The sequence below is a fragment of the Marmota flaviventris genome, chromosome 1 (assembly GCF_047511675.1).
Source record: "Marmota flaviventris isolate mMarFla1 chromosome 1, mMarFla1.hap1, whole genome shotgun sequence".
Lineage (NCBI taxonomy): Eukaryota > Metazoa > Chordata > Mammalia > Rodentia > Sciuridae > Marmota > Marmota flaviventris.
In genome coordinates, this window is record NC_092498.1 from 195,254,371 (window position 1) to 195,263,730 (window position 9,360).

Genomic DNA, 9,360 nt, shown 5'->3' on the forward strand with positions numbered 1-9,360 from the left:
AATCTCATGAGAAGTAATAGCACAGCATGGTTGCAAAACTAAATGTCAACTTAATTTCATAAGCAGTCCTTACTTTTCCTGTGACTGAACTTGAGATTCACTCTATTTCTATCTGCATCATATTTGTGGCTTTCTAGCATCTTTGAACACCCTTTCTACAGGTTGGTGATTTTCCACACTGAGACCCACCTGTGTGAGATGGAAGCCAGAGAACTTGCTTCCCCTTGCTCCTTTGCAATCAGGAGACAGGGAAATAAACCAGCCCATACCTCCACACATATTTGAGTGAGGGGAAAATAAAGTCAAGAAAGAATGCAGCACTGAATGTATTTTATTGAAATGGAAGAGAAATATCAAGCTTTCAGAATCTAGAATGTGAGAAGATTTAGCAGCCATGTCATCACCAGATGGCACCTGTGAGGAGCTTTAGAAAACACCGTGTTGATTTTCTTCCTGGCTGCATGGCCTCCAAGCCTCATTCTCTTGGTATTCTCTGTTTAAACCAGTTTCAGTGGGTAAGCAATGCACTGTTCCAGACTAGGTCTTCAGACACATCACATCTCCTAAACCCACACTTGACCTCTACCCTTCAGACTAAAACCATTATGCTACCTATTCACACAGGATGAATGAGGGATGTTAAAGATTTGGGCAGGTTAATTTTTTTTCTGATATTCCAAATGCTAACTAGATGGTTGCTCACTTTATTCCATCCTGTTCACATTCAATTTTATATTCAATTTTATATTTTCTGGGTGAATTTTCCTTACTCTAGCAGATCGAGATTGTCTGAATGGCTAATTTAATGCTACATCTAAATCAATAAAAGCAGCCTTTAACATTTCTCTTTCTTGAATTCTGTAATATATCATCTCCTAGTTTTCCTCCTAATTGGTCCCTTCTCTGCTTCTTTGTGCACTTTCTCTTCCACTCAAAATCTAAATGTTGGCATTCCTCTGGCAGGGTCTTTTCTTTTTTCTCCATACCCTCACTTGATAAATTAAGCACTGCATCTTTCGATAAGACCTATATATAGATGACTACCACATCTACATCTCTAGCCTTAAAATATCTTTTGAGTTTTAAATGTGATATATCAGCAGAGAATCGCCTAAAAGATATTTTAAACTTAACATGTCCAAAATGGAATATCCAAATATCCACATCATCCATCCAGTTGGTCACACCAAACATCTAAGAAACATTGTTCATTCATCTTTTCCCCTGTATTACCTACATAGACAGAGCTAACATCTGAAAAAAAGCTGATGAAAGACATCAAAGAATTTATTATAATGAATGTTATCTGCTTCCATTAAAATATCAGAACATATCAACTTTATTTTTAAATTTAAAATAAGTTAGAAAATTATCAGGGTAAAAATAAAATTGCAAGCTCAAAGGAAACAATCAAGAAACCATTATCTCACATAAGGAAATAGTCCAAAGAATGAAAACACAAAATCAGGATTGAATTCTGTTTTGATGTCCATAAAGAACAAGAGCAAAACTACAGACACATACTGTATGGAAAATGACTCAACAGTAAAAATATTCTGACTTATAGTCCTGAGTTAGAGTATCAAAGATCAGGAACCACTGTGGAGAGGAGGGAAAATATGAGCAATCTTAATCTCAAGAATGCATGAGACAAATGTATAATCGTTGAATTGATCTTAATGATAAAATTGAGGGCAGTAAAGATTGATACGTCTCAAAAAAGCTAAACAACAAGTACAAAACTTAAAGCATGACATATTATTAACAAGTGACTGGGAAATTCAAAGTAAAGAAAGTTGTAGGCAAAACTGGGAATGGAACCACCATTTGACCCAGCTATGCCACTCCTTGGTTTATACCCAAAGGACTTAAAATCAGCATACTACATAATGCAGCCACATCAATGTTTATTGCAGCTCAATTCACAATAGCTAAACTATGGAACCAACCTAAGTGTCCTTCAATATATGAATGGATAAAAAAATGTGGTATATATACTCAATGGATTATTACTAAGCTTTAAAGAAGAGTGAAATTATGGCATTCGCCAGTAAATGGATGGAGTTGGAGAATATCATGCTAAGCGAAATAAGCCAATCCCACAAAACCAAAAGCCGAATGTTTTCTCTATGTGGATGCTAATTCACAATAAGGTGGGGGGCACTAGAGAAGAATAACATTACCTTAGATTAGGTAGAGGGAAGTGATGGGAGGGGAGAGGAGGGAATGTGGGGATAGGAAAGGTAGTGGAATGAAACAGACATTATTACTGTATGTATATATGTGACTGCATGACCAATATGATTCTGCAACATGTACACTCAGAAAAGTAAGAAATTATATCCCATCTATGTATGATATATCAAAGTGCATAAATGCATTCTACTGTCATGCATAACTAAAACAAATTTTAAAATTAATTTTAAAAATCTGCTTAAACACTAAATATTTCACTTAAACAAAAATGACATGAGTTAAATTTCCCTCTTCAAGAGAAGAAAATTCTCAGATTGAATTAAAATGTAAACCCACCTGTATCCTGTGTGTAAGGACACCTAAAATAAAATGGCACAAAAGGCTGAAAAGTTAAAACTAGGGAACAAAGAGATAGATATGTATATAGATAAGGATACATATACAGTAAAGAAAATATGTGTTGGTAATATAAATATCAAGTTAAACAGAATTTAAAAATGAAAAAGGTCATTTTCTAAAGCAGAATCCAGGATTGAAATTAAACAAAATTCAGAAGATTTGTTAATAGCCTCAGGTTTAACAAAAGGAATTTTGCTTTTGCAATTGGGGTGTGCAATTGTGCCCACTGCCCTCAAAACCCCCACCTTCCTCAAGATCTTTCTATGTTTAATAGAATCCTGAAACAATAAGAAAATAACTCAAGAGGAAGAGAGGGAGCTACTGGCAGTCTGTGGAGGCAAGGTCTCAAAAGACAACGTCTTAAATGCTGTTATAGTGGGTAATGGAGAATAAAGATTGTCATGAACTCCATTTACTTAAAAAAGAAATGTTTCAATTTCCATTTTTTAAACTTCAATTAAAAGGGCACCCAGGATGAGCTGGGCTAGGTAGGAACTATTCATATCACCCTCCAACGGGAATTCAGGCAGAACCTACACGGACTTAGGATCAACTGCATCTGTTCCCATCCCAGGTAAGGAGTAAAGATCAGATCCAAAGAAGGCTTCCTTATTCCAGCAATAAAAAGGGGGGAAAGCAGTACTGTGAAAAAAAAAATACTGCAGATCTGTATGAAAAGCATAAGTGAATTCTTACTGAAAACAAAACTCCAAGATAGTCCCTAAAGAAGAAATGGAAAAGAAAGTATGTATGTGTGTGCGCGCACGCATGCTTAAATGTTCTGAAACAAAATCCCAGCCTCATTCTATCTATACTTATTTGGGTATTTTACTCAGCTTTTCATTGCTGTCATAATATACCAGAGAAAAACAACTTCAAAAAGAAAAGATTTATTTGGGCTCATGGTTTCAGAGGTTTCAGTCCATGTTCACCTAACCTTATTGCTATTGGCCTGCTGTGCGGCAGAGAATCATGGTAGAGAGGGCATGGGGGAATATGATTACTCACCTCATAATGATAAGGAAGCAGAGAGAGCCAGAGATAGGAAGGGGCTGGGAACAAGATATACCCCATATTTCCTCCAATGAGAATGCCCCCTCCAACAGTTTTCACCATCTCCCAATAATGAATCCACCAATGGCTTAATCCGCTGATGAGGTTAGATCCAAACACCTTCTCTAAGGCCCCCCCTCTGCTTCACTGGGGACCAAAGCAGCTTGCCTTCCACACATGAGGCTTTGGGGAACATTTCATATCTAAACCATAACACTGGACATTCTGATGATTCTGTAGGTAGAACAAAATTTAAAATATAGTCCTAGAAACTAAAGTTTAGCTCTCCCGCTCATGAACACAGAGCAGTAGCTCAGATGATTAGAAGTAGTTCATGACAATCTTTATGCAGGCCTCTCCAATTTCACCTTGTTGATAAGAACTTATTACCAAGAGCCAGGTGAGCCTCCAGAAAGACATATAAGGGTGGGTGGTTTTGGAAGCAGGAAACAGGATTGGGAATGGGAAATGAGCAGGACAATAAATAGAATATCAAAAGAGAAGTAATGCATGGGTAAAAATGATCGAGTGTTATAAACTGAGAAGTAGAGATGGTCATCCGAATTCTGCATACCTAAGAGGAGAGAAGCGCTTGCTTGAAAGCCTAGCTAACTTTCTCTTTTAATCCCTGCAATGCTCTGAGGTACACATCACCCTTCTGATGAGGAATGAAACAGATGAACGCAACAAGACAGGCACTTGCCCAAGTTCACTCCAATTAACCAGAAGATTGAAATCCACCCCTGCTTGGCTCCATGGCCTGTGTCTCAACCATAATCGATTTGGTTTCTCTGAAGCTTATGCTGGATGTATTTTTCTATAGATGGAAATCAATAGATGTGCAATATCATGGTCATGCTATGGTAAACAGTTCTTCCCAGAGGCCACATCCTTTCAATTTATTTTCTACATCTTAGTTGAATTCCTTTCATTCTAGAGACAAACTCCAAAAAAGTTTCTTTGGAGGCTTTTTGGTGGAGTCTTTGTAAACCTGCATAAAATCAATCCCAAAAAGAATATCTGGAAAACTCAAGTGACCACTAAAACCTCCACAATCCACCCCACCATGGTGTCGAGAAACATGCAGAAACCTTGACCACAAGCTGTTTGTCAGAAATCTTCACTATGTTTTTTTTTTTTTTTTAACAACTCACCATGGTTCTTCCAAAAGAAATAGACATTCGAGAAGTCTTTGGGTGAACCACAATGAACAAGCCCTACTCCCCCTTCATAAATCTTGCTATTGTGTAGTGATACGCCATCGAGACAGGCCACATTTATCTCCCCAAAGCAAGCCTGGCAAGAATATGTTCAGAAAATATTGGTCATGTTATCTTTCCAAAAGGTTAAGAGAGGGATTTGCTTATCTCTGATGATTTATGGAACTGACAAACGGGTGGACAATGTGACCAGGAAATGCCGAAGAGTAGACAGAATGGCTTAAAACAAAATTATGGTGTTAGGACACAAAGCCGATAGCTCCATTCTATAATGGGACAAAGGAACTGGGATTCATAAATCACATTTGTCAAGAATAAAAAGAGAACCAGATGAGGCCAGTGGCCCTTGTTGTTTCTCTCTCTCTCATAATTTGTTGACCTGCCCGGCCCTGCTCTGCCTCTGTCAGAGATAAGAGCCTCCATTGCTTTCTTGCTAACTCCAGATTAGGTCTAAACACCAATAAACAAGACACACTGGCTCTTGTTAGTGTTTCCTGTCTGTATCTGACTTTCCTGGTGACTGCTAAACGATTTTCTGTGACTTAATGATTTAAGTGGTGACCGTGTGTATCTGAGCAAGACCCAGGCCAATCCATCCTGTGAATAAGCCCTCAGTGGCTACCATAGCAAGAACACCTGAATTCCAGTTCAGGCCTTCACCATTACCTGCCTGAGTGACTTTGGACACATTTCCCATTTCTCCTTCTTTCATTTGCGACACGATTTAAAAATACATCATCACGCAGCTTGAAAAAGTGAGAGAAGAATGCAGACAGATGGAGAGCCATCATATGAAGTCATGCCAGTGCCCCCAGCCCCACAGCTATTTTGTTGCCAAGAGCATTGGGGGAGGAGGGCGTGAACAGGTAAATATTTATAAAGTTGACCTAAAGTCTCATTTCTCTAAATGAAAAAAAAAAAAAATGGAATAGGTATATGCCAGATTTGTCAGTCTTTTTTAATTGTGGAGTTGTAGCATTGAACTTAGAAGAAGAGCTGGCATCTGTTGATGCGACTGACATTTTAACACCAACTGAACTGTTCTGGAATTAAAAAAATACTTTATGATTTCCTGGTTTCTGCAAAACATTCCCTCCTGTGTTTTACTGTAGCCCTGAGAAAATTGAAAGACAAACAAACTTCAATACCACTACCCCTCCTACCCCTTGTGCTATTTTAAGCTCTAACTGCACCGTGGGTAGCAGTTGGCATAAGCACCTCGCCAGAAACTGTTTATTTTAATTCCCTAGAGAAGACAGCTAACCTCCAGGTGTTCCTTTCAATGGATCCTGCACATGCTGTGATGCACATACACATGTTTTCATCCATTCTGAAGCCTGGGTTTAGAACAAATATCATTCCAAGACCATTTTCAGGCTTGAAATACAGAAGGTATCACTCTCTCAGGCTCTTAGCCCTGTTTCTTCTCCCACCTCTGCTCCATGTGCAGTCCAGGCACATGCAAGAGGCCAAGAAGCAGCACTGAGTATCTCAACCATCATCCTCAGCCTTCGACTTCATCCTCACCAGCTCCAACCGTGCTCCTGACCTGGTTCCTAATTTGCTGGCTTTGTCTCCCATCTCCAGACTCCTGCTTCCCCTCTAAACCTGAGTCAGCTACTCCCATTTGGACTTTGCTGTTCTTCCTAGGATCAAAACTGGTACTTGCTCTGAACGTTCAATCAATTTTCAATTTCCAAAGCCACCCCAGTCAAGACCTGGCCCTCTCAGCCTTTTATATGTTCCTCCATGACCTACCAGAAGGAAATATGTAGCAGTTTGTATGTTGCTGCGACACACATTCTCAGCCTCCTCAAAGCATGGACACTCTGACTCCTCTACTTTCAAGCAAGAAAACAAACACAAGAGAATGAGAATTAAAACTGCTAGAAAAGACTGATGACCCCAGGATAGGGAAAACCCAAGAGGACTGGAAGTCTATAATTTTTTAATAATCATTTTATTGAACTAGAGTATATATATATATATATATATATATATATATATATATATATATATATATATCTCCATAATACATGTGCACATACATTGCTCCTGAAAGTAACAATTAGTACAATTTTCCCTTTTCCTTTTTGTGTATTATACCCATAAAAATAAGGAGAAAGTTCTACTTTGCTTTCACAGCTGAATTCTAGTCTAATAAATAGGCTAATTTTTGTTTTTGTTTTTGAACGAATATTTTGGTAAGTAACTTCAGCTTGGTGGACCTCCAACGGGCAAATTTTAAAAACATTGAATGTTCTCAAGTCCGGCCACACTGGAGTATTATTTTGCTGAGTAGAGAATAAAGTAGATATGGATTGATTGATCAAGACAATAAGAAAGGATTTGTGTAGAAAGAGGAATACAAAAGTGGCAGAGAAAGGAACTTTAGAATGAAGATACCTAATAGGTATGTTTTGCTAAATTTGTGCCACATTTGTGCAACACATGTAAATCCATTTCTCTATTACTCCACAAAATTTTAAACAAAATACCTCTCATAAACATCTTGTGAAATCAGATCTGTTTGAAGAATGCAAGAAATTGCAAGTAACAGCCTTAAGGTTGCCACCAGGAGTCAGCCAAGGAGAATCAAGCCACTCTTGGCTTACACATAGTTTGAAAGTCACTCCCCCCAAAAAATTGTTTTAAGACCTACTGAGCCCAGAGAGCCAGGAGGCTGCTGCATGGTTCCAAGGGCAATGATTTTGTTTCACAATATAAAAATGAGAAAATTGAGAAGACCCAGTTTAAGGAAGAATATAATTTAATTCATTTTCAGATACATTTTTTTATTCTGTAGGAGCTCACTGCCAAAAAAAAAAAAAAAAAAAGCCACAAGAGGGTCACAATGTTGATTTGAGCCAGTCATTTGAAACTGTCAAGGCAAATGAGCCAATCATATTAATGAACACATTACATTGCCCGTGTGCACACCTGGCAATTAACCTGCCAAAAATCCATCATGGGGAGAAGGAAGATGGCAGCGAGGGGAGTGCATTGCCCCCGTGTGCTGCTTCACTGTGTGGGAGTATGACAAGTCAGGACGGCTAAAGGATATCTTGTTAGGAATTTCCAGCAATAGTGGGGTGCTCCGGAACCTGGAGGAAGGATTTCCATCGCACGAAGATCGGCTACGGGGTCTCAAACACGAGAGGTTTGTCGCACGGAGGGTAACACTGCTTATTCAGCAAATCGCCCCGCGGCTAGAGTCTGCAGCGCGCGCTGGGATAGAGACGCAGGGTTACAGCGCTGCAGTTTCTGCCAGCCGCGCAAGCACCGTACTCAGGGCTGAATTCTGGGTTCGAGACGGGGGAAGGAAGCGGTCCATCTCGGTTCTCCACACCGGTCAGACCACAGAGGAGGCCAGCAGCCACCATGTTGGTAAACTGACGTCACCACCCCTGTTTTCAACTGACCGCAGCTCATTCAGCCATAGATCAGGTAATTTCAGGCTGCAATTCGCCTGCGGCTTGCAGACAGATTGCTAGGGTTCAGCGCCTGGGTGCTTCTTAGAACCTGATCTTATCGGAGCGAACACCGAGCGCGGGGCGGCCGAGTTCCGGCTCCTGGAAACGTCCCGGAACCGCCCTGGCCCAGGGCTGCGGAGCCTGCGGAGGCTGCTTCTTGGACCCTGCTCCTATCAGAGCATACACCAAGCACTAAGCAGCCGAATTCCGCCTCCCGGAACTGAGCTCGCGGGGACTGCTTCTTGGAGCTTACACTTATAGGAGCTTACACCGAGCACGGAGCGGCCGAGTTCCGGCTCCCGGAACTTCCCTGGACCGGGGCTAGGAGCCTGCGGAAACTGCTTCTCGGTCCGGGTCCTGCTGAGGGCCGGTCAGGACTCACCCGTTGCTTTGGTTGCCCGGCAAGGGGAACGAAATGCTGCCATTCGCATAGGATACCAACATGGCAGAGATCTGATGTCAGCAGAAAGCGGCGGAGGAGAGAACTTCATCAATACCAGCGGTGACATAAGCAGTTGGTCTCCTGGTAGGGGGGGTGAGGCACAGTCACCCGAGTCTCCTCAATTTGTCCTCAAGCCAGAGGGGAGGAGCTGGGCCGCTGCCAGCGCCCGGAGCAGGCCCAGCGGCTCGCCAGCGTGGTGACCGCGTGACCCCAATTGGAGAGGGGACGGAGCGGAGCCGCCACCCGCACCCACAAGGTGGGCAGACCCGCGACCCAGTGGTACATGGGCGTGGTAGGAGGGGCAGGGCAGAGCCGCGGTTCGCGCTTGCAAGGTAAACAGACCTGTGACAGCCTGGCGGGTCAGGCCCAGTGGCCTGCCAGTGTGGTACACACGTCACCCCAACTGGAGTAGGGGCAGAGCAGATCCTTCTCCCACGCCCGGATCAGGCCCTGTGGTCATGTGACCCCAATTGGAGTGGGGGCGGAGCGGAACCGCCACCCGTGCCCGCAGGGTGAGCAGACCAGTGATCAACCTGCAGATCAGGCCCAGGGGTCCGCAGGCGTGGTAGGAGGGGCA